The 27,118-nt window shown below is 42.8% G+C and overlaps 1 protein-coding gene across 2 annotated transcripts in view; it reads left to right on the plus strand.

The window, feature by feature from the left end:
- Nucleotides 1–27,118, plus strand: part of LOC110523285 (protein O-mannosyl-transferase TMTC2) — a 174,819-nt gene that overhangs the window by 78,968 nt on the left and 68,733 nt on the right. The gene's annotated exons all lie outside the window — the stretch shown is intronic.

Genomic DNA, 27,118 nt, shown 5'->3' on the forward strand with positions numbered 1-27,118 from the left:
TTTCTTCTGTTTATATACTGTTTGTGTATTTGGATAGAAATCACAAAGATACACATCCGTAAGTGACTGTCAGAGCAGTGACGTGAGTTAGGGAATCGTATTATTATGGAAATGGGGTCATGGGAAGCTGATAAGGACTTTTGTCAGTTGAATTTGAATTCCCATGGTGCCTTGCTGTGTGTCGTCTTGTGTACAAATCCTACATTATCCTTGAACAGTGTCATTATCATTATCCATCGTTAATTCCCCCTGTGACACCATTTGTTACCAAACACCAATTAGATCTCGCTTTAGTAATAAGTAAACAATCAAAACGATCACAGTTTCAGGATTTGTTCATTCATCGTCTGTCACTATAATGTAGTGCATGTTATTGAGATGAATGATACTTTAATGTGACATAATGATGATTAGGTGGTACGTTTACATGCAAGGCGTTATCATTGGAATGAATCTTCATCACGTGTTTTTAGCGTGTGTTTGTGTAACACTTAGGGCTTGTCAAACGATTAAATCATTTTATTGAGTTAATCACATGGTTTTCTGTGAGATTAATTTGATTAATTGAAACAAATATATATTGTTTAAATTTTAGCATAGTTAAAGATGTTTCCATTTAAAAGAACATCACATTGGGTTGTAGGTATAATATATTTTGGGAATAGGAGTAAACACTACATAAATAACAGATCAGACAGGTCGGAGATCATGTAAAATATCATACAGCTATTAGATTTAGCCTAGGCTACTTATCCATGTTCTTCAACTAGATCCCAAGCTGCTACTACTAGAATTGGGATCATTTGCTTAAATCTTTTAACCTGTGAACTACAACAAAAACAGTAACTAAATTGAATGGATGTCCTGTTCCGATTTTAAAATCATTGTGGGAAATTATTTTAAACAAGAGGCATTCATCCATGGCATTGTAAACATTCTCGTTTGGTTAGCTAGCTAGCTAACGTTAGCATTTGCTAGCGACTTCTGTGCAAAACTGTGCATAACTAGACGGCTAGCTTTATTGTTGCTCAAAGCTGCATGCATGGTGGATGTTTAAGCACCACAGACCGCTCTACAGGAGCTGCTACAGATGTCAGATCTGAAGCATGAAACGCACAGAGAATCTCACTGCCGACAGATACTTATCACAGTGGCAGGTCGTTCTACCTGCTTACTGCATGCCGACCTGGTAGTGATGGACATGCCGTTTCAACTTGTAAATTCGTAATGCTTATCAGTGGCCAACAACTTGACTTTGAGCCAATCAGAGAGCACGAACCAACACTTGGGGGAGCCAATAGGGGTGACAACAAAAAGGAAAAAAAGAGGGCATTTTCTCTGTACATTAAATGTCATGAGCCAGTCACACTTCATATGCAATGTAGGCTTTGGGATGGTAGCTAGCTAAGTGCACAGACGCATTGCACACCACATTAAATACTTCCTCCATGCTAGCTAACCACTGTCGCTAGTATTGACATTATAATTAAATCACAATGAATTCGTTTCCATGAAACGGCTGCCTGCGTTAGCTGCCGAGTTAGTGCAGTGTAGCTAGCTATGTTGTGATATCTAGCGAATACGCGAATGTTAACTAGCTAGCTAAACATTTTGCTAAGGGCTGGCACTGGCAATATGGGATCATGGAGAGTGAATTAAATTGTTTCTTCGTCATCTTGCTAGTAGTAGTTATCTACCTGTGGTCATCTGGCTAGTGTCAACAAGGGCATTCTACAAAATACAACATTGGAATATAGACCATAAGCAACACACATGGAAATGCATTGCAAAACAACGTTACTGCCACCTTCTGGTGTGGAGTATTTTAACTAGGCCAAGTGGCTGACGACTTCAAGGTCAAATCAAACTTTATTTGTCACATGCGCCGAATACAACAAGTGTTGTAAACACAAAAGAGATTGGCTGCTGACACTGTTCAGAATAAACATTTGACAATCATACCGGTGTGTCTGAGCTATTAATTTAAGCCAGTTTGCTACAGCAGGAAAGTAATCCTGTAGCAACAGGACATGTGATTATATAGATTATAATTGTTGCGTATATAATTAAACTTCAGAAGCCTTTTTAACTAGGAGCCTTTATCTATAGCTGCTGAGACTGAGAGCACACAGCACAGTTTTGTGCTGCGCTTAAAAGGGTCAGTGCGGAAACGTTAACTTTTGGTTGAAGAAATGGAGATGAAATGTGTGAACTTCTTTTTAGGGCATTACAAATCTCAAACGTTAACTGTAAATAACAAATTTGACAGCCCTAATAATATTACAGGGAGAGAAAAATACACCAAGTAAAGCCTTTATACCTACACAAATCAAAGATAAACAGGAATGAGAATCTAGCCTAATCTTACAATTTCCTTGTTTCTTTCTTAGCACAAAGCCATCATCAAGTAGCCTTTTCCTCTACTGCGCCCTGTCACAAATGCTTACCGTCTGCTGTCGAATCAATGTGACTTCCACAAGTCTCTGCACATCAGGCCAAATTGAACAAGACATGTGCACAAATGTGACAAAAGGGATCCAAGAAGGGCCGATGGCACCACAGGATGCTGACTCATACAGACGATGTACGAAGCACATTTCTGGGAGGGGGAGAGTTGGTGGGGATGGGGGAGAGGGAATGACAGAGACAAAAAAATAGAGAAAGAGAGAGAAAGTAAGAAAATCTATCCTTTCTGTTTTAGTGCTCATCATAGTGTGAAAAAGTGAGCGAGGCCCCTTGCTGTCTTCGTCTCTACACGGGCCTCACTCATGATTTAAGCCTTAACTGAGCCTTGGTGTCCTCTGGAGTATGGCCCATACATTGACTGAGGCAGACAGGCCTGCTAATAGTGTGTCAGGCGTGGCATTGCCGGGAGAACGCAGTGCTAGGAGGGCTACAGGAGAGGATACTTCATATCTGACAGCTTCTAAATATTTGATGAGAAACCCAACACACAAACACACCTCCCCTGCCAATACAGGCCAATCTACTTGCACAATGCTGTCATGGATGGGCCAGAGCCTATGGATTATCTTATCCTATGCCATGGTGTTGATGAATGGTCTGGGAAAACACCTGTGCGCCATATTCTATGCATATGACAAGTAGATCCCATTTTACTGTCAAATCAGTTGAATACATCAGAGGCTTGTAACGGATGTTTTGTCTGCAGTGCCATCTTTGAATTGGCCATGATGGAGTTATGGGGTCTACCTGCACCTACTCAACACTTAACATAATTTACTCTGAGGGGGGAAAAGGAAGGGAAAGTCTGTATTTAGATCAACATAGGACAGCAAACATTGTGAGGCTGTGTTCTCTCCCTGTGCTGTTTCAGGTGAAATAAGGAATAAAGGATAGTATGCTTTAGAAATAAGTTGGGCTTATTTGGTGTTCATTTCTATTGCAGTATCACAGACTCACTGCATATCTTTGAACCCCAGCACAGAGGAAACAAGCAGGGAAAGTTGACAGATCACTTCCATCACTTGAGTGTCGTTAAGGCTGGCAGGTTTCATGCGTTTACAGTATGGACGGTTACATTATGTCTTTTTCTGTGATAACGACTCCAAGTCATCTGTATGAATGTTGAAACCTGATTTCAGATGTCTACTTTGTTGGTATGAATGGGACAGGCCGCTGTCATTAGGCCAATGTCCGCCTTACGAACCTATCAGCCTATGTATATGTAAAGATCTGGAATGGACACAACAGAAATAAATATACTTCTTCACAGTCTGGCCCAGAGATATATCAGGTGATGACAGTTGAGCCGTTGAGCTTTGTGATGAAGAACTTCCCATCGTTAAGTGTGAGAGCAGGCCGTTGTGGAGGGATACAACTAGGGTTGCAAAGGGCCGGAAACTTTCCGGTAAATTTCAAGATTTTTTTCAGAAATTTTCCATGGGAAGTTAAGCCCGGGAATTTTGGGAACTTTGTTTAAATTCATTAAAATAGTTAGCTATACACATAAGGCAATTCTAGGTCTTGTGGCATATAGCTGATTCTCAAGATCTTGCACACTAATGAGATGCTATTGAGCCCACACTACTACATTGTCTGAGCCAAGGACCACATGCTTTCTGGTCAGTTTTGATTACAATACTGGGTGGGGTGAATATATTGTATATGACACACATTATTTTTTTGTTAACTAGTAAATAGAAGTCTACAGCGAAGTGTGTTTAAATAATTTCTAACTTGTTAACAATTTCTGCGAGCTAGTTTTTGCTACCATGTGGGGTTTAGCTTGCTTGAGACTGCTAACTAAGGAGTGTTAATTCACCTGTTTCCATACATGTTTAATTTTAAAAAAATCTTACAAAGGAATGGTTTAATCTAACTGCCAAACTATTTATCTGTACATCGAATTGTATAGATTTTTTTATTTAAAAAAAAGTATAATCTTTATATAGCAACAGCTCATGGTCCTCCAAGATAGCAACAGCTCATGGTCCTCCTGGAATCAGAAGTGTTTTTGACTCAATGGAGGAACGTAGTCAGAGAAATGCTGATGAATGTCTTGCTCGAGCTGTGTATGCAATTGGTTCACCTCTGATGCCCACAGGCAATGTGTATTGGAAGAGATTTCTGAATGTTCTTCGCCCAGCATACACCCCTCCAACCAGAAATTATTTATCTGCTCATTTGCTGGATGCAGAGTTCAACAGAGTTCAAGTGAAGGTCAAGCAAATCACAGAGAAAGCAGACTGTATTGCAATCATCTCTGATGGGTGGTCGAATGTTCGTGGGCAAGGAATAATTAACTACATCATCTCCACCCAGTATTCTACAAGAGCACAGACACAAGGGACAGACACACCGGTCTCTTCATTGCAGATGAGCTGAAGGCAGTCGTCAATGACCTTGGACCAGAGAAGGTATTTGCACTGGTGACAGACAATGCTGCGAACATGAAGGCTGCTTGGTCTAAAGTGGAGGAGGCCTACCCTCACATCACACCCATTGGCTGTGCTGCTCATGCGTTGAATCTGCTCCTCAAGGACATCATGGCACTGAAAACAATGGATACACTCTACAAGAGAGCCAAGGAAATGGTTAGCTATGTGAAGGGTCATCACGTTATAGCAGCAATCTACCTCACCAAGCAAAGTGAGAAGAATAAGAGCACCACATTGATGCTGCCCAGCAACACCCATTGGGCTGGTGTTGTCATCATGTTTGACAGTCTCCTGGAGGGGAAGGAGTCTCTCCAAGATTTTGGAAGAGAGTGGTAAGCAGCCTGAAACCTATAGCAGTAACCATTGCACGGATTGAGGGAGACAATGCCATCCTGTCTGATGTTCAGACTCTGCTTGCAGATGTAAGAGAAGAAATCCATACTGCCCTGCCCACTTCACTGTTGCTCCAAGCAGAGGAAACTGCAGTTCTGAAATACATCAAAAAGCGTGAATACTTCTGACTGAAGCCCATACACACCGCAGCGTACATGTTGGACCCCACGTATGCTGGCAAGAGCATCCTGTCTGGTGCAGAGATCAACAAGGCCTATGGTGTCATCACTACTGTGACTCGCAACCTTGGCCTGGATGAGGGCAAGGTTCTTGGCAGTCTGGCAAAGTACACTTCCAAGCAAGGGCTTTGGAATGGAGATGCAATACGCCAGTCATGCCAACATACCTCATAAGCCACCTGGTGGAAGGGGCTTTGTGGATCTGAGGCTCTTACCCCTGTTGCCTTCATCCTCCAAATCCCTCCAACATCAGCCGTCTCAGAGCGCAACTGGTCCTTGTTTGGGAACACACACACCAAAACACGCAACAGGCTAACCAATACAAGGGTTGAAAAATTGGTGGCCATCTGGGCAAATGTGAGGCTTTTTGAGCCTGACAATGAAAGTGACAGTGAAGATGAGGCCTCAGAGTCTGATGTTCAAGAGGTGGACATTGAGGAGGTCCAGGGAGAAGACATGGAAGCCTGAGAGGAAGACAACCAAAGCTTTAGTTTCCAGACTATAATTTTACAGATGTATGTTGAAAACGTTTTTGGGAGATTAGGTGGATCATTGGGGATCATTCAATATTCCCTTTCTTTTGTTGTTCAGTGAAATCATCCCATGTGAAGAGTCAACTCATTTAATTAAAGTTCAATTCATAACTAAATCGTTTTTTAAAATTTCTATTGGAAGGATTTAATCATTTGCAATTATGTGTACTTATGATAAGGTAAAAGGTTTATGTTTCTGTCTCCATATGAAATGGTAAATATATCCAATTCAAAAAACATCTACATTTAAATGGTATTAATATTCATTTGCATATATTTCTGTTAATTCCCATATATTCCCGTTAATTCCCATATCCCCCTGGATTCTCACAGAAAGTCTCCACCTCTGAATATTCCCCAAAACGTGCAACCCTAGATACAACTTTTAGGAAGTGTGAGAACAGGCCGTTGTGGAGGGATACAACTTTTAGGAAGTGTGAGAACAGGCCGTTGTGGAGGGATACAACTTTTAGGAAGTGTGAGAACAGGCCGTTGTGGAGGGATACAACGTTTAGGAAGTGTGAGAACAGGCCGTTGTGGAGGGATACAACGTTTAGGAAGTGAGGCTTGGAGATTGGAGAGAAATAAGGCATTAACTAAGGTGTTAAAGCTCAGTCTGCCACTGTGTTTCACTGTTTAACATCTAACTATTACGGTGTCCATATTAGGACAGCCTCTGCCTCAAACAGATGAGACTGACACCAACTCCTTTTGAGGCTGAGGCTGTCATAATATGGACACTGTAAATCACTCATTCTCTCTCACCTCATCTCTAGATAACATGTTAACATGGTATTTTACATCTTCCTGTATACTCTTAGCTGAAGTAGGTTGACATTTCGAGAACGTTATAGGATCATGAAATGGGTTCCTTATCTGATTGTGGCTTTCAGTCAATTACATTAACGTTTTATATCCACTGTAAATCTCCCATTGTTTCATTATGTGTTCTGTGTGCGGTTTCAGTTTTAAACAACCAATTGACCGACATCTGTTCAATTATTTTAATTCCATTTTGTTCGTTTTTTTTCCTGTGAGCGCAATGCCCAGTTTCTCTAGAGATAAATCAGATCAAGCCCGAACTGTGCGATGTACAGTGGTTCTTTCTTTAAAAGTTTTGGGCTTATGCCGCGACCGTTTGTGACTCGTATCCGCCAGGCTAGATCATAGCTTTCACCCGGATTCACCTTCCATGTAGGATGATATATATCAAATTATTTCGATTAATTAGGATGTATGTTTTTGCGCGATATTCCAAATGCTTGTATTGCAAGAATCAGTCAAAAAATACAGAAATGTTTTTCTGAGTATTTATGTCCACTTGTTCTCATGTTGTCTTTTTGGTCTCATCTCTTTCGCTCCTTCTGTGCCGTGTGCACCTTCCCATTTTCACACACACACCAAGCCCCTCCCCCCATCACTCACAACAACAAAGATGAGAGATCACTTCTTCCTCTCTGACAAGCGGTTTCAACTCGCTATTTGCATTTGAGGTTTGGTCCATCAGAACCGGTCGTGTTGACACTGAAATACATTGAGGCATTATTTTACTGTAATAAAGGAGAAGTTCATATTTTTAATGATACCCTTTTTATGTCTCAACTCCTCAAAATTGCACACAGAGCAGACACCACTAAAACGGGAGGATCAATGAACATTGATTCTGGAAAATGAATGCTCAGTTTGTCACGCACGACATTGCGGTACCTCTAGCAGCATTTTAGCCAAAGACTGTTCTACTAGTTGTCTAGTCTGAGTTCTATAAATGTGCAATAAGCATAAAACACAATTGTGTAAAGAATTGGCAACTCGTTTTCTCATTCTGAGAAATAAGGTAGGCCACTCAATTTCAACATCTGAACAAAGTGGACAAGCTGACATGCTGCTCAAACAGTTGGAGACGGACATAAGGGTGTGTTCATAACCGTTCAACTGTTCTACCTTGTAAGCTAGCAACTTTCAAATAAAATATCAAGATACTCACTAGCACATGGGCTTGTGGCACAGCAGTCTAAGGCACTGCATCTCGGTGCTAGAGGTGTCACTACAGACACCCTAGTTCAAATCCAGGCTGTATCACAATCAGCTGTGATTGGGAGTCCCATTGGGCGGTGCACAATTGGCCCATCGTTGTCTGGGTTTGGCTGGTGTAGGCCATCGTTGTAAATAAGAATCTGTTCTTAACTGACTTGTCTAGTTAAATGTAAAAAATAAAAAGAACATTTAAATGTACAACAAAGCTTATTTCATCTAGATATACACTATATTGTAAATCGACCATACATTTTTTTTCAAATCTAGATATTATTTTTAGGCCATATTGCCCAGCCCTACTTTCATGTCTACTGTGGTATCTATGGCATGGATATTTTGGAATGTGATCTCTGTGCATAACTTTTTTGCTGAGTAGCTAAGCCAAAGGTTTAAATAAGATTTATACTAACTGCTAAAAAAATATCCCTTGATTTCAGTGTGTATTTATTGTGCCACTAATAGAGGATGACCAGGCTATAACCGGCGTCCATTTGTTACAACATGGAATGCCACATGGGAATAATCTCAGCTGCTCGAGGCCAGCATTGTGTGCGTGTGCGAGTGCATGTGTGTGTGTCTCCAGTCATTTCCTCTGAGTCAATGGAACCTGGACAAAACTAGAACCTGGACCTTTTCCAGCCATTGCCTGCCAGCCAAACTCAAATGCCTGCAGCAGAGGTGCTATTGGCACACTATGTACTGTATAGTGCGGATTCTACACATTCAGCGTTGACATTCAGTCCCCGCTCTCCATCAGCTCTGCATACACTGAAAAGCCGGACTGACCAGTCAGCAGGTTTCATTTGTTGCCATTTCTGTCTTGCTAAATCATTGTCCACTCTAGTCTATGCCAGTGGCTGGCCACTGGTCAACTTTTCTAGTTGTGGTTTCTTCTTGACAGATTCATAGTGCAGGGTTTTCTGTCTATAAAACCAGCCAACGAAACTGCCAACACATTGCTATTACTAGTGGGTGATGAGGAGAGAGAGACAGAGAGAAATAAATAAATATTTTGTAAGAAATACGAGAAGTGACTTTTAAAGAGAGAATGTGCATGACTAATGTGAATGGCTCGCTCTTTCTGTGTAGCCCAGTTTTAGCTGGCCCACCCTCCAAGAACACAAACCACTGGTGTACACTGTACACAGTAATCAGCCATGTGAAAATCCCTACATATTTCACCACGTTTTATTGGAGTGTTGTTGTTGTTGCACCCCTTCCATTCCACATGTATGAGTCTTGGCACCTCCGAAAACACTGCTTTATTCGAGCCTAATTTGTTGGAGCTGCTATTCACATGCTAATGTGCGTTTGTCTCTGCCAGCATTAAGTGGCTGCTGTCCATGTCTATTTACACCTCGAACGGCTTGCCGCTGATTGGTCAGTTATGAAGCCCTGTCACACAGATGCAGGGGAGAAAAACGCATGTTATTGAACTGAAGACCGAGAGGTCCATCACTCCTAATTTAGCATGTGCTATTTCCTGGGAAGTGACATGATTTTTTCCCCAGACCATTTTTGTATGCAAGCTACTGTTAGCACTGAGAATACATGAATATAATTAGTTTTTTTCTATGCCTTTCTTCGAAAGGACAGAATATTATTTTACCCTCTTTTCAGTGAGGTCACATCAAATGTGTCGCTGCTGTCAACCTGAAACGGCCACCATTTGGATTTGTGTTTAGGCATGCTAAAAGAAAGTTCCTTAATATTTAAAATGTCATTGGTTTCAATGATTGTTAGACACATTGCAGGCATGTGGATTTTAGATACTGTAGATATGCTGAAGCAGCAGTTTGTGCGCAAGACTGATGATAAACGTAAATCATCATCATATGCTTAGTATTGTGTTCCATTTTCTTCATATATAATGTGCTTGTTGGAATGATAGATTTCATCTCGTCAGCATGAAATATCATCAGCATCAAATATGCTGGTGTTCAGTATTTCCCTTTCCTGACATAGTCAAGCAACAAAGAGGTGTGCGTGTGTGAGAGGCAATTGTATGTGTGTGTGTGCATTGAAAAAAGAAAGAGAGGATGGGAATAAGTGAATGAGCACATGTTGGGTTAACAGAGAGAGAGAGAGAGAGAGAGGCTGGAGGCTGGGTCTCTGAGCTCTTGGCAGCCTCTTCTTCCTAGTTCTCTGGGGAGAGTTTTATTGAGAAACCTGGTAGAGCTCTTGGATGCTCTTGGTTGCTGCTTACCCCCTTTATAAAAAATAAAAAAAAAACACAGTGTTCCTCCAGCCAGTCACCCGTCACTACAATTAAACAGCTGTTTTTAATTACCATACAGACTTAGACATTTTGTACATCTAGTACACTCTTGGAAAAAAGGGTTCTATAAGGGTTCTTTGGCTGTCCCCATAGGATAACCCTTTTTGGTTCCATGTAGAACCATTTTTGGTTCCAGGTATAACCCTTTTGGGTTCCATATAGAACCCTCTGTAGAAAGGGTTCTACATATAACCCAAAAAGGTTATACCTGGAACCAAAAAAAGGATTATTGAAAGGGTTCTCCTATGAGGACAGCCGAAGATTCCTAAAAGGTTCTAGGTACCACTTTTTTTTTTCTAAGAGTCAACGTCTTTTTGACAAACAAACAAACTATGATATATCCTGCCACAAACATTAGGACTGTCCCGTTTGCTCTAGCTAGCTACAGTTACACTGGTACATGTGTATTGGAGTCTGGCCTAATGTTTACACTAGGGATATCACATTCTGCACTATTTTCAACAGGTCAGGATTAGACTCTATTCCAATCCTAGACTACAGCCAAGACATGTAGTCAATAGGGATGGGAATCATTTTCTACACTGTCAGAGTGTGTTTATTCAAGCCCCTCTTTAAAACGTGGATATTCATCATGTAGTGTTGTAGCATTTATGGAAGAATAGCATGCTAGCCTGTATTGAGCCTACTAAATATAACATGGCTGGCAGCGCTCACATTTGTGGTGTAACTGATTTATCTTTATGTGGAAAAAAAACTGTTTTATTAGCTATTGTTGTACGTGGAACTGGTTCATAGGCTCATTTCCGATAACAGATACTGAAGTAAGATACAATTAGTACACCTAGCTTGGCCAACGTTAGCATTGCTTTTCAATATGAGCTCAGAATGTTTCTTCATTAGCAATGTGCAGTAAAAAAGTATTTCCTGAGGACTTGGCGTATGCAATGTTTTTCCATCAAGCAAATTGCTTTGTTTGTTGGCTATTAAAGTAAGCGTTTCGACAACTGTGTGACAAAGAGTTTTGTCTACTCGGGAGCTTTAAAAATTAGAAAAGAGAGAAGAGAACTAAATGTTTTTCCCCCGCGATTTTGGGTAAACATTTTATGATGACTGAAATTAAAATAGTTCCCTTTTGATGTGCAGTCTAGATTTTGTATAAAGGGAGTGAAGGCCCATAGTTCCTCTGTTTGTGACTGTGGACAGTTGTGCCCACATAATAGTACATTCTGCCATAACATCTCAAACAGGGGAGAAAACAGAGCAGCACTTGCATCATGTTTGCTTCAATTTGCATGCCTCCTGTACTCCCTGTGCTCCCACGACTATGTGGCCTCACACAACTCCATTATCAAGTTTGCTGATGGTAAGCCTGAGCACCAACTGCGATGAGTGGAGGAGGTCAGATACCTGGCAGTGTGTTGCCAGGACAACAATCTCTCCCTCAACGTCAGCAAGACCAAGGCACTGATCGTGGCCTACAGGAAACAGAGGCGGTTGCACACCCCCATCCACATCGACGGGGCCGCAGTGGAGAGTGTCAAGAGCTTCAGGTTCTTCTGTGTCTACATCACTGAGGACTTAACATGGTCCGCTCACACCAGTACAGACGTGAAGAAGGCTCGGTAGTGCCTCTTCTCCCTCATGAGGCTGAAATTATTTCTTCATTCCATTCTTTTACTTTTAGATTTGTGTGTATTGTTGTGATTTGTTAGATATTACTACACAATTGGAGCTAGGAACACAAGCCTTTCGCTACACCTGCATTAACATCTTCTAAATATATGTATGTGACCAATAAAATTGTATTTTATTTTATTTAGATTTTATTTTATTTAGATATAGAACCACCTCATATATTGTCTGTAGATGTACTCTCCTCAAACTGCTGTTATCAGTTATGTTTCTGGCAGTGGACTGAGCATGCCCAGTGTAACCAGCCTGGCTCAGGTGCTGCAGACTCTCTGTCTGAGAAGAGGCAGGCAGACCTCTGGCGTTGCTATGTCTAAAATGTTGGTAGTGTGTCTCCCTTCATGGGAGAGGCCAGGTGTGTGTGAGTATATGTAAGGGTGTGCGAGGTGCATGTGAGTTGTGCTCCCTGTATGTAGACGTGACATGTTCTTGCCATGTGAGACCCTCCAGAGTCTTATACTTAGGGGTCCACAGATGTCTGATGTTCTAAATGGCTGCTGTCACTGTGTGATGGAGTGGGCATAGTGGAGGTAGCCAGTGTCCCCTGCCCTCACCCACCTGTGAATTGATACACTCCACTGGGCCTCATCTGGGAGAGGAGACCCAGACGCAGACTGTTCAGGTAAAATGCGTCCTTCTAATGCTCTGTCTATTTAGAAATGAAGCAGATACAGTAGTTTCCTCCGAAGAGTAGACGCAGTGCAGTCTATTGAAATGGGGAACACGGTTAACAGTAAGGCTTTGTTTTCAGTGTTTTTCCTCATTCTGCAGAAGCTAATATCAAGTAACGCTATAATGTGTAGAAATTCCACTGATGCTGAATGAACAGGTCTCTACTGTTCCGTCCTCCAGCTCTACAGCTACTGGCTATAGTGGTGGACCTGCGTTGATGGAAAGTGACGGGAGTTGGGAGCTCGAGATCTTTCTTTCTCTGGCCCACCCCTCATCAGGGATAAGAGGAGCTGACACGCATCGTGTCGGAGACAGCCAAGGCTCTGACCCTGGCTCTCCCCTTTGCGAGAGTGAGCAAAAGAGAAGAGAGAGAGAGAGAGAGAAACAGAGCACACTCACTAAGTAGCAGAAAGGAACATGACATCTCTTTGAAAACAAAGATCCGCTCGCTGGCCGCTCCAAATATCTTACAGACCCTTTCTCAATTTCCCTCTCTCTCCGTTTCTTATCCTCTCTTTCCTTTATTTAGAACCCATCTGCTCACAAGCAGTTTCAAATCAAATGTTATTGGTCACATACACATGTTTAGCATATGTTGTTGCGGGTGTAGCGAAAGGCTTGTGTTCCTAGCTCCAACAGTGCAGTAATATATAACAATTCACAACAATACACACATCTAAAAGTAAAATAATAGAATTAAGGAATATATAAATATTAGGACGAGCAATGTCAGAGTGGCATAGACTAAAATATAGTAGAATACAATATATACATATGAAATGAGTAAAACAGTATGTGAACATTATTAAAGTGACTAGTGTTCCATTAAAGTGACCAGCGATTCCATGTCTATGTACATAGGGCAGCAGCAGGGTTGAGTAACCAGATGGTTCAGGGTTGAGGCAATGGTGTAAGGTGCAGGGTTGAGTAACCAGATGGTGCAGGGTTGAGGCAATGGTGTAAGGTGCAGGGTTGAGGAACCAGATGGTTCAGGGTTGAGTCAATGGTGTAAGGTGCAGGGTTGAGTAACCAGATGGTGCAGGGTTGAGTAACCAGATGGTTCAGGGTTGAGGCAATGGTGTAAGGTGCAGGGTTGAGTAACCAGATGGTTCAGGGTTGAGGCAATGGTGTAAGGTGCAGGGTTGAGTAACCAGATGGTGCAGGGTTGAGGCAATGGTGTAAGGTGCAGGGTTGAGTAACCAGATGGTTCAGGGTTGAGGCAATGGTGTAAGGTGCAGGGTTGAGTAACCAGATGGTGCAGGTTTGAGGCAATGGTGTAAGGTGCAGGGTTGAGTAACCAGATGGTTCAGGGTTGAGGCAATGGTGTAAGGTGCAGGGTTGAGTAACCAGATGGTGCAGGGTTGAGGCAATGGTGTAAGGTGCAGGGTTGAGTAACCAGATGGTGCAGGGTTGAGGCAATGGTGTAAGGTGCAGGGTTGAGTAACCAGATGGTGCAGGGTTGAGGCAATAGTGTAAGGTGCAGGGTTGAGTAACCAGATGGTAGCCGGCTAATGATGGCTATTTAACAGTTTGATGGCCTTGAGTTAGAAGCTGTTTTTCAGTCTTTCAATCCCAGCTTTGATGCACCTGTACTGACCTCGCCTTCTGGATGATAGCAGGGTGGTTGATATCCTTGATTATCTAGTTGGCCTTCCTGTGACATCGGGTGCTGTAGGTGTCCTGGAGGGCAGGCAGTATGCTCCCGGGGATGTGTTGGGCAGACCGCACCAGCCTCTGGTGAGACCTGCGGTTGCGGGCGGTGCAGTTGCCATACCAGGCGGTGATACTGCCCGACAGGAGGCTCTCGATTGTGCATCTGTAAAGGTTTGTGAGAGTCTTAGGGGGCAAGCCAAATTTATTCAGCCTCCTGAGGTTGAAGAGGCTCTGGTGTGGCTTCTTCACCACACTGTCTCTTTGGGTGGACCATTTCAGATTGTCAGTGCGCCGAGGAACTTGAAGCTTTTCACCTTCTCCACTGGGGTCACATTGATGTGGATGGGGGCATACTCCCTCTGCTGTCTTCCGAAGTCCACGATCAGCGCCTTCATTTTGTTGACGTTGAGGGAGAGGTTATTTTCCTGGCACCACTCCGCCAGGGCCCTCACCTCCTACCTGTCTCGCCATTGTTGGTAATTAGGCCTACTTCTGTTGTGTCGTCTGCAAACTTGATGATTGAGTTGGAGGCGTGCGTGGCCGCGCAGTCATGGGTGAACAGGGAGTGCAAGAGGGGGCTTGGCACGCACCCTTGTGGGGCCCCAGTGTTGAGGATCAGCCAACATGTGTTGTTTCCTACCTTCACCACCTGGGGGCGGCCCATCAGGAAATCCAGGACCCAGTTGCAGACCCAGGGCCACAAGCTTAATGATGAGCTTGGAGGGTACTATGGTTTTGAAGGCTGAGCTATAGTCAATGAACAGCATTCTTACATAGGTATTCCTCTTGTCCAGATGGGATAGGGGAGTGTGCAGTGCGATGGCGATTGCATCGTCTGTGGATCTATTGGGGTATGCATTTCTATTGGGGATTCCTATTGAAGAAGGTCTAGGGTATCCAGTAAGGTGGAGGTGATATTATCCTTAACTAGCACTAGGGATCATATAATTTATAGTCATTTAGTTAAGTTACCTTTGCTTTCTTGGGTATGGGAACAATGATGGACATTTTGAAGCAGACTGGGTTAGGGATAGATTGAATATGTTCGTAAACATTCCAGTCAGCTGGTCTGCGCATGCTCTGAGGATGCGGCTAGGGATGCTGTCTGCACCGGCAGCCCTGCGAGGGTTAACACGCTTAAATGTCTTACTCACATTGGCCACGGAGAACGAAAGTCCACAGTCCTTGGGAGCAGGCCACAGCGGTGGCACTGTGTTATCCTAAAAGCGGGCAAAGAATGTGTTTAGCTTGTCCGGGAGCAAGACGTAGGTGTCCATGGCTGGTTTTCCCTTTGTAATCTGTGATTGTCTGTAGACCCTGCCATATACGTCTCGTGTCTGAGCCGTTGAATTTCAACTTCACTTTGTCTCTGTACTGACATTTTGCCTGTTGTATTGCCTCACGGAGAGAATAACTACACTGTTTCTATTCAACCATATTCCCAGTCACTTTTCAGTGGTCAAGTGCGGTGGTTCACGCTTTCAGTTTTGCTCGAATGCTGCCATCTATCCACGGTTTTTGGTTTGTTAAAATTTGCTTTGTTAAAACCTGTTGGTGCCAGGAGTTCCTCTGTAGGAACACCCTCCCCCCCGTTCAGCTCAAACGGTGGCGCATGGAACGCAAAAATATTCTTAAAAATATTTAACCTCCACACATTATTAAGTCCAATAGCTCAAATGAAAGATAAACACCTTGTTCATCTACCCAGCATGTCAGATTTTTAAAATGTTTTACGGCGAAAACACACCACACATTTATATTAGACCACCACCGAAACAAAGACAAGCGGCAGCCATTTTGTCCCAGAAAATATAAAATTATAAAAGCAGGATTAAAAAATAAATCGCTCACTAACCTTTTGAAAATCTTCATCAGATGACAGTGATAGGACATGTTACACAGTACATTTTTTTTTTTTCAATAATATGCCATATATATCCATAAATGTCCATTTACAGTGTACTCATGTTCAGAAATTACTCAAAAATGCCCGCAGGAAACCTAGGTAGCTCGGCAAGATAACGTAAATAGACATCATAAACTTTGGCTAAATATACATGTTCTACATATAGTTAGAAAGATACACTGCTTCTTTATGCAACCGCTGTGTTAGATTTATTTTTAACGTTACAGAAATCGCACACTATTTCATATGCTGAGGCAGCGCTCAGTTCCAAGCTACATTTCCACGTAATGTTGGAGTCAACAGAAACACAGATTTAAGCATAAATATTCCCTTACCTTCGATGGTCTTCGTTCAGAATGTTCTGGAAGGGTTCATACTTACCCAATACATCGTTTGGTTTCAAGTCTTGCGTCTTTGTATTAGCTACTGCTAATAACATCAGCTGAAATGCACCCAAAACGTCCTCCGGTCCGGATAAGTTGCGCATCAAAACTTCAAAATTACACATTATATGTCGACTAAACAGGTCAAACTAAGTGCAGAAGCAAGCTTTATGATGTTTTAGACGTGCAAAACAAACTTCAATTCAACCGGGCATCGTTTGCTCTTCCCAGGAGTGCTGGCACAAAGGAATGGCTGTGACCAATTCGCGCCCTGACGCACAGGTTTTTTTATCGCGACACTTACTCCAACCACTCCTGTAGGGCCAATTCTCGCGCGATTTGAACGATTGAACGCTCCAAAGAAAGAGGACATCTAGTGGAAGAGATGGAAATTGTCCCCAGATCCATAAGTGGTCGGGAAGGGTGGGGGCATGACGTCAAAGTTGCTCCAACTTTCATGGCCACAAAAACTAGTTTGGAAGAATGCATGCCCTGTGAGTTCTGCTATACTTACAGACATAATTCCAACGGTTTTAGAAGCTTTAGAGTGTTTTCTATCCAATAATAATTATTATATGCATATATTAGCAATTTTTAATATTTTTTTTTTTCAGTTTACTAGGGGTACCCAATTTCTCCAAAGGGGGCGTAAATCTGCCTGGCATCAACAGGTTTTAACCTCTTTGATCTCTAGGGGCGTTATTTCATTTTTGGATAAAAAACGTTCCCGTTTTAAGCGCGATATTTTGTCACGAAAAGATGCTTGACTATGCATATTCTTGACAGTTTTTAAAAGAAAACACTCTGAAGTTTCAGAATCTGCAAAGATATTGTCTGTAAGTGCCCCAGAACTCATTCTACAGGCGAAACCAAGATGATGCGTCAACCAGGAAATGAGCAGATTTCTGAAGCTCTGTTTTCCATTGTCTCCTTATATGGCTGTGATTGCGCAAGGAATGAGCCTACACTTTCTGTCGTTCCCCCAAAGTGTTAGCAGCATTGTGACGTATTTGTAGGCATATCATTGGAAGATTGACCATAAGAGACTACATTTTTCAAGTGTCCGCCTGGTGTCCTGCGTGGAATTCGGTGCGCAATTGCCAGCTGCTTGTACTTTTCCATTTGATTGAGGGGAGAAACCATGCTTCCAAGAACGATATATCAATGAAGAGATATGTGAAAAACACCTTGAGGATTGATTCTAAACAACGTTTGCCATGTTTTCAGTCGATATTATGGAGTTAATTTGGAAAAAAGTTCGCGTTTTGAGGACTGAATTTTCGGGTTTTTTTGGTAGCCAAATGTGATGTATAAAACGGAGCTATTTCTAATACACAAAGAATCTTTTTGGAAAAACTGAGCATCTGCTATCTAACTGAGAGTATCCTCATTGAAAACATCAGAAGTTCTTCAAAGGTAAATTATTTTATTTGAAGGCTTTTATGTTTTTGTTGAAATGTTGCGTGCTGGATGCTAACGCTAATGCTAACGCTAAATGCTACGCTAGCTAGCTACTTTTACACAAATTATTGTTTTCCTATGGTTGAGAAGCATATTTTGAAAATCTGAGATGACAGTGTTGTTTACAAAAGGCTAAGCTTGAGAGATGGCATATTTATTTCATTTCATTTGCGATTTTCATGAATAGTTAACGTTGCGTTATGGTAATGAGCTTGAGTCTGTATTCCTGATACCGGATCCGGGATGGGGAGATCAGAGAGGTTAAAATCCCCAGCTACAATAAATGCGGCCTCGGGATATGTGGTTTCCAGTTTGCACAAAGTGGAACTGGAACAGGGGAACCCAATAGCAGACTCAGACTAGGAGACTGGGATGAAGTAACCAAGGTATTTATTGAGACACAGGGGGAGATAGAGTGCAGGTCAGGGGAAGCTCGGGTGGGTTGCTGGAAACCAGGTACGGAGTCTGAGGCTGGAGCGAGAGGGGTTGAGACAGGGTAAGCAGGTCCAGAGGAGAATCCAAGGGAGTAGTAGAGTGGGGAATCCAGGACAGAGTAGCAGGATGGCAAGACATGGGACTGGAGACAGGGACCATAGTCAGGACGGGCAGAACTGTAGCGGAGAGGAAAACAGCATCAGGCAAGGAAAACAGGCACAACAGAATAACAGGATCTGAACAGTAACAAACGGCTAGAAACGTAGAATGACTGAACAGAGATTGCAATCTGGCAGCGTGGAAGTGGCAGGGCTGAGTATTTGTAGAGGTCTTGATTATGGAACAGGTTGCAGCTGGTGGGGATCTGCTCTAGCTTCAGCACACTTGTCTCCGCCCACACAATCACCCACACAGAGACGGATAGGGAGAGAGTACTGGGGGAATGGCAGCAGGTCAAGGAGACACAGGATGAGCAGTAGAGGGCGTTGCAGGACAGATGTGACACAAAGTCCAGTGTAGTTCCTTGAGGGCCGTCGTGTTATCGGCTTCACGGGGAATATACACGGCTGTGACTATAACCGAAGAGAACTCTCTTGGGAGGTAATATGGTCGGCATTTAATTGTGAGGTATTCTAGGTTGGGTGAACAAAAGGACCCCAAGTTCCTATACGTTATCACAATCACACCATGAGTAGTTAATTGTGAAACACACAACCGCCTTTCTTCTTCCTGTAGAGTTCTTTATTTCTGTCTGTATGATGCACTGAGCCCAGCTGACTGTATGGACAGGGACCGTATATCCAGAGAGAGCCAGTCACTGATGTCTCTCTGGAAGGAGATCCTCGCCCTGAGCTCGTCTACTTAATTGTCAAGGGACTGAACATTAGCGAGTAATATACTAGGAAGCGGTAAATGGTGTGCACTCCACCCGAATCGGACTAGAAGTCCACTCCGAATACCTCCTCTCAGCCGGCGGGGACTTGGAGCAGCTTCTGGGATATGTTCAATTGCCTTGGGGGGTACAAACAAAGGATCCAATTCGGGAAAGTCGTATTTCTGGTCGTAATGCTGGTGAGTTACCGCCGCCTTCATATCCAAAAGTTATTTCCTGCTGTATGTAATAGCACCAAAAAAGTTATTGCCTGATAATGTAAGAAATAACACACAATAAATAAGTATACTGAAAAGTAGCTTAGGAGCTAGAAGCAGAGCTGCCATGTCCGTCGGCGCCATCTTCTATTCCAAACTTCTTCCATTGATTCTCTGTTCGCTTTCCCCCAGACCTGCATGCTACAGAAAGAGTGGGAAGTGTCGTACACACCCGATCCAGGGAACTGTCATGCTTTAGGTTCAATATAGATTCTGTGGTTGTTGAGGCTGTCTGTTTCATGATCTTTAAGGCTTTCACTGAGCATGTTTGATTTATACGCTGGGCTGGAAATAACCCTGGTCACATTTACAGTAGTCGAAAGAATCTGGAGCTCATGCCTTCGTCTGTGCAGTGTCTTGGAATTCAGATTTTCAGTGAGATTAGTTCCATGCACCAGAGATTCAGAACAAAGAATTTATATTATATTATTTTTTACTTATTACTCCTGTTCCCCATTTTAATTAGTATTTTATGAGAACACTCAGTGGTTTGTTTTGACCGCTGATGAATAACATGATTTGTATGCTTTGCAAACACCCTCAGGTTAATTGATATTAATCTAACTGCGATTGCGCTGTCACAAACTACTGTTTTGGAACTCAAAGCTATTCATATTTTTTCTAGTGAAGAGACAATAAAGAGACATGTGAAGTCCTCAACTAGAACCAGCTCATTTTGGAGTAGAAAGGAGGAGGGCACTGTAGTCACTGTGATGTGCCCAATGCAGCCAGATAATACTGCATTATTAACCACAATGTGTTATCTCAAATCACATCAAATCACACTTCATTTGTCACATGGGCCGAACAGGTGTAGACCTCACTGTGAAATGCTTACTTACAAGCCCTTAACCAACAGTGCATTTCAAAAAGAGTTAAGAAAAAAAATGGAAAAAAAAGATCAAAAAGTAACACAATAACGAGGCTATATACAGGGGGTACCGGTACCGAGTCAGTGTGCGGGGATACAGGTTAGTCAAGATAACTTGTACATGTAGGTAGGGGTGAAGTGACAATGCATAGATAGTAAACAGAGAGTAGCAGCAGTGTACAAAACAAATGGGGGGGGGGGGTCAATGTAATAGTTCGGGTGACCATTTGATTAATTGTTCAGGAGTCTTATGGCTGGGGGGTAGAAGCTGTTAAGGAGCCTTTTGGTCCTAGTCTTGGCGCTCCGGTACCGCTTGCCGTGCGGTAGCAGAGAGAACAGTCTATGACTTGGGAGACTGGAGTCTGGCAATTTTATGGGCTTTCCTCTGACAATCTTTTCAGTCTCTTGAGGGGGAAATGGTGTTGTCGTGGCCTCTTCACGACTGGCTTGGAGGAAGAGGAGGACCTGGATGGTCCTCCTGTTATCCTCTCCGATCAAATGTTTTACTTTTAAATCGCTTCACTACATTTTGTATTATGGAGTGGTCAGTAATATACTCTAATATTGCTTGTTTTTCTGCTATTTTACATCTGAACCCAAGAAAGGCACAGCAAATAGGAAGGTGTATTTGTGAGAGCTCTCCAGTATGTTGTCCTATAACATCAATAGAGTCTATACTGAGCTCACCCAGAGCGGAGCAGTGGTCCCATTTTTACCTGAAGTGATTGGCTAGCTGTCTGCTATGGTTATGTGTCTGGGCTGTGTTCCCTCTCTGAGTGCAGCAGTCAAAGCTAGCAGACCACTATCCACCCACATCACCCCGCTGCCGAAGCTTCTGGAGATGAGAAGGAGAAAGAGGAGAGAGGGAGGAAGGAGATAGGGTGGAAATGGCAGAGAGAGAGGGGTGTGAGGTAGAGAGAGGAGTAGCGAGGTAGAGAGAGAGAGATAGAGAGAGAGAGAGAGGGACAAAAATAAATACATACTATAGAGAGAAGGATGGAGAGAAAGAGAAAGAGGCAGGCTCTGGACGAAACATTCTCAAAGGGCAATGTTCCATCTGACATCCGTTGGTCTATTTGGGTATTTTAGGACATGCAGAGTTGCAGATGCACTGCAATGTTCACATAACCTCTCTCTCTCTGTTGATTTCATGCAGGACATCCAGGTACTCCACTGACCTTTAAAATTCTGCATTGCATCAACCACTAACTTCCTCTCGCTCTTACTATAATATAGCGAGTTTTTAAAAAAGGACAACAACGCAACATTTTAGTCGCCAACCAGGTAGGTGCATGCCTTGGAGGCCTCGCAGAGTCCCCACCCAGCCTCTGGTTCCAGCCCTGTCCTAGACCCTGTCTCAGGCAATTCCCATCTGTCATTGTCACACTGCTCTTGCTCACGGTCATACATACCATTTCATTACAGTCACAGTTAGTTACAGTGACAATAAATCACAGTGACCATATACAGTGTATTCGGAACTATTCAGACCCCTTGACCTTTTCCACATTTTGTTACGTTACAGCCTTATTCTAGAATGGATTAAATTATCATTTCCCCTCATGAATCTACACACAATACCCCATAATGACAAAGCGGAAACAGGTATGCTGAAATGTATCCACATTTACATATTAAAAAACTTAAATATCGTATTTACATAACTATTCAGACCCTTTGATATAAGACTCGAAATTGAACTCAGGTGTGTTCTGTTTCCATTGATCATTGAGATGTTTCTACAACTTGATTGGAGTCCATCTATGGTAAATTCAAATGATTGGATATGATTTGGAAAGGCACACACCTGTCTATATAAGGTCCCACAGTTGGAAGTGCATGTCAGAGAAAAAACCAAGCCATGAGGTCGAAGAAAATGTACGTAGAGCTCTTAGACAGGATCGTGTCGAGGTACAGATGTCTGCAACATTAAACAAATAAAATGTCTGCAGCATTGAAAGTCCCCAAGAACAGAATGGCCTCCATCATTTTTAAGTGGAAGAAGTTGGGAACCGCCAAGACTCTTCCTAGAGCTGGCTGCCTAGCCAAACTGAGCAATCGGGGGAGAAGGACCTTTGTCAGGGAGGTGACCAATAACCTGATGGTCACTCTGACAGAGCTCCAGAGTTCTTCTGTGGAGATGGGTGAACATTCCAGAAGGACAACCATCTCTGCCGCACTCCAACAAGAAGGCCCTTATGTTAGAGTGGCCAGACGGAAGCCACTCCTCAGTAAAAGGCACATGAAAGCCCACTTGGAGTTTGCCAAAAGGCACCTAAAGACTCTCAGACCGTGAGAAACAAGATTCTCTGGTCTGATGAAACCAAGATTGAACTCTTTGGCCTGAATGCCAAGCGTCACGTCTGGAGGAAACCTGGCACCATCCCTACAGTGAAGCATGGTGGTGGCAGCATCATGCTGCGGGGATGTTTTCAGTGGCGGCATCATGCTGTGGGGATATTTTAAGTGGCAGGGACTGGGAGACTGGTCAGAATCAAGGGAAAGATGAATGCAGCAAAGTACAGAGAGATATTTTATGAAAACCTTCTCCAGAGCACTCAGGACCTCAGGCTGTGCGAAGGTTCACCTTCCAACAGGATAACAACCCTAAGCACACAGCCAAGACAACGCAGGAGTGTCTTCGGGACAAGTCTATGAATGTCCTTGAGTGGCCCAGCCAGAGTTCGGACTTGAAGCCGATCTAACATATCTGGAGAGACCTGAAAATAGCTTTGCTGCAATGCTCCCTGTCCAATCTGACAGAGAGGAAGAGAGCATGGAGAGGATCTGCAGAGAACAATTGTAGAAACTCCCCAAATACAGGGGTGCCAAGCTTGTAGCGTCATGCCCAAGAAGACTCGAGGCTGTAATCGCTGCCAAAGGTGCTTCAACAAAATACTGAGTATAGTGTCTGAATACTTATGTAAATGTCATGTTTCTGTTTTCTATTTTTAATACATTTGCAAACATTTCTAAAAACCTGTTTTTGATTTGTCATTATGTGGTATTGTGTGTAAATTGATGGCAGTAATGTAACAAAATGTGGAAAAAGTCAATACTTTCCGAATGCACTGTAAGACCAATTATTATGACCAGTGAGTTAGCTCTTAGGTCATTTATCTCACTCCAAACCAGGTCCTTGTGATTAGACACATGTATTTTGCTGAATTAGCTTGTGCAAACATGAAAGATTGAGTGATTGAATGATGTTCCACAGCAGTATTTTCCCCACAGCTCTAGTTTTATTGCTGAGCCACAGAGTTCTTATCCTGAAACATTAAGTTTGTAATTTGTGATTAACTGTCTTGGCTCAGACTAAATTTGAATTTCACCATTGTGACACACTGGAACGATTATCACAGCGGCGTAGCGAAGCCACATTGGACAATCTGCCTGTAAACATGAATACAAATTGTGGAAAATCATTCTCAAAACAATGCCACTTGAGCAGAATTAAGACCCACTTTGATGAAACTCCCTCTCGTTCTGAGTGATCAAAGGTTTGTTTTGTATGCAACAAGATGTCTACACACCACAAAGGGATCAACAAAAACCAGATCGGAAGTCCACGACAACCATATAATGAATTGTGGGCTGATGTTTCATATTTTCTGACTTATTTGACATTTTACTCCACAGAAAAATATTTGCATAGAGCAAGTGAGTCGTCCTTTGTATGTTCTAACCCAAGCAATCACCATTGAGATTCACCATTCACAATAAATCATATATTATATAAGAATATTGCAGATAAACTACTCTTTCCCAGATTCATCATCAACTCCAGTGCATCAAAAACACTGTTTCCCAAACACTGAAACTGTGATGCCATAATATGGCAGAAGAACAAAACGGAACCAATCACCTGAGGTGCCAACCTCCTGTGCTAGCACAGCTGGGAATGTCTTCTCTCTCCCCCTCAAAATGCTGCTGTGTGGAGCCAGAATTGAGCTATCATGCTCTGGTTGGAATCCAAGGCTACAGGGAGAGACAAGGGAAGGTCGGGAGACCAAAAGGAAGGAGTCAGTCATGCCTCCTAGAATATTCCCACACTTCTAGCAGAAGTTTTTTTCTCTCTCGCCTGATTTTTTTTCTCGCTTCATTTTTTTGGGGACAGAATGCTTCCTGCAAGGGCATAAAACATCTTTGTCTCCTTGTGTCCTTCAGTGTCACCATCCTTTCCATTAATATATACTGTATGCCATATCATGTAGGCTAGGACAGTGACTCAATACTTCTTCAGCACAGACACTAGTCCACAACAATGAACATTTTGTAGTCAGCAAATGCTTTTTGTTCAATGCTTTTTAGATAGCTGTAAAAAGAAAGAAAATAAAAACGAAAGGGCAAGATCTAGTCAGTTCTAAATGTCTCCTGGAAATATTCAGATTAAGTGTCCGATAATTTGAGTAAAATATTGTGATTGATTAGTAATCGTCACCAGTATAATATTTTTTAAATCTGTTTTTAGTCAATATCTTTAGCGCGACCTTATGGCACTCTAGCGTAGGATATTATATTTTTTTCATGATTTCCACTGAGGGCTCTGTAATTAATGTGTAGGAGTTGACAGTACTCATTTTGTACTCAATGGAGAGGATGGCTCCGATATTCCACCACACAGACACATATACACACACACACACACACACACACACACACCCACACACACACACACACACACAGTCAGCTCACCCCATCCTCTCCACGTCTGGCTTTTAAAATCAGACTACAGAGGCGAGGGCCTGGTGTCAACTACATGTGCATCATATGCTGACGAATAGAGGGAAGAAGGAAAAAGTTACATTTCTTTCAAGGCTCTCGTGCTATCCTCATGTTATATTTCCATCCAACATTGATAACGTTATGCAAGGTGGGCGTGTGGAGAGTTGGGTGGAAGGGAAGGAGAGTTGATTGTGGTTGGGAGGAGAGACTGGGCTGGGCTGGGGTGGGTTGGGGATGGGAGGTTAGGAGGGGGGGTGATGAGATTTTGATTATTCTGTTTGAGTAAAAGAGGCATTCGCTTTGCCCCGCCTCTCTCCTCCTCACGACACACACACAAGCACACACACTAAATGTAATATTTGACTTTTTTGTAGACACTATAATTCACGCTCATATTTATGACCGAAATAGCCATTATGAATAGATCCAGGGTGAATGTCAAATAGCTTATTATCGGGTGGTATTTGACCTTAAAAACAATATTACTCTCTAAATGCTCCCTATAAACCTGCGTCAGCGATTCATTGTCAAACCGCAAGTCCTCACTTTGTCTTTATTGAAGTGTTCTCCGGTCAAGTGTGGCCAATACAAAGAGCGCTAATGTTACCTTGTCACTGAAATGCAGTGGACCTTATCAAGACAAAACATCACAACAACATCCAGAGAAAGGCACCCTGCGAAATGACCCCTCTCTGAGAGAAGTGAAAGTGATTGGCTTCTAACAGCGCTCTGACAGCAGATCTTCTTGGCTTGAATCTCCTGTCTGCCTCCTTCATTTCATGCATGTTCTGTGAAGAGGCTTACATTGCCTCTAAACCCAGTCTAAAGCCTGCATGCAGGAGGTCTGATCTGCCAAATGGCGTGGTAATGAGTGAGAAACCAAAGCAGAGAGCTGAGCTCTTTACATTTTCAAACAGTGTTGCCAACCAACAGGCGACTGGGAACGTACAGCATGAAGCTCTTTAGAAATCCCAAATCCATGCAGTTTTCATGGATCGTGCTGAATTAACATCAAACTCCAGGACCTCTTTCCTCCGTCTTTCCTCCGTCCCTCCTGCAAGCAAACTTGAATCAGCATCTTCTCTCAGCCAAATTGCCAGCCAAGCAGGCCTTTGGAATATGTTGTGAAGTTTGGTTTTCATTTCAGACACACTCAAGTTACGATAATCACTCAAACTTAACAATTGTAGGATCTCACATTGATTGACTGTTTATGTTTCCTAAGGCTTTAGGTTGGTGTTAGACCACCCCAATCATACTTCAGGGAGAGACTGTAACGTTCCTGCTAATGCAGCACATTCCCTACCAAGGGGTGCTCTTTTTTTATATTTCCTCCAGTTAGGAGGCTCCCTCAGGTTGAGGAGAGGGAAACGTGTCGTTTTTACACTTTGAATGAGGCTCTTCAGGTTCGCCATGACTGATTGCTACTTATGAGGGACATTAATGGGCTCTGATTAAGACACAGGGGGAAGGGGAACCTCTCTGACCCTCACACCAGGGTCACCCATCTTTGGTGAGAAAGGAACCGCTTCAACAGGAGTGTGTATGATTGTGCTTTCCTCGGAATGAGCAGAGGGGATGATTGGAACGTCAAATGAGTGTGCTAAATGGTGAGAGAGAGAGAGAGAGAGAGAGGTGTTGAATGTATCGTTCTGAAAGGGGTCATCTGCTGATTGTGATTATGGTTCATAAAGGCTGGCGTAACTCAAGGCATTTTAGTTTCAACAGTTTCAAGGCTATAGTCCTGGGTTTTGTATATAGGCTGTCATTGAACATCTAATCCATGTCAGTTTGGAAAGCAAAGAAAGTGCTTTGAAAGCACAGCAGTGAGCACCCAGATAGCCGTTTTGGATTAATGTTGTCAGTCCCATGAGCTATGCTCTTTGAAAGTAATT

Source organism: Oncorhynchus mykiss, chromosome 1 (genome assembly GCF_057628025.1).
Source record: "Oncorhynchus mykiss isolate SJ-2025 chromosome 1, ASM5762802v1, whole genome shotgun sequence".
NCBI classification, from domain to species: Eukaryota; Metazoa; Chordata; class Actinopteri; order Salmoniformes; family Salmonidae; genus Oncorhynchus; species Oncorhynchus mykiss.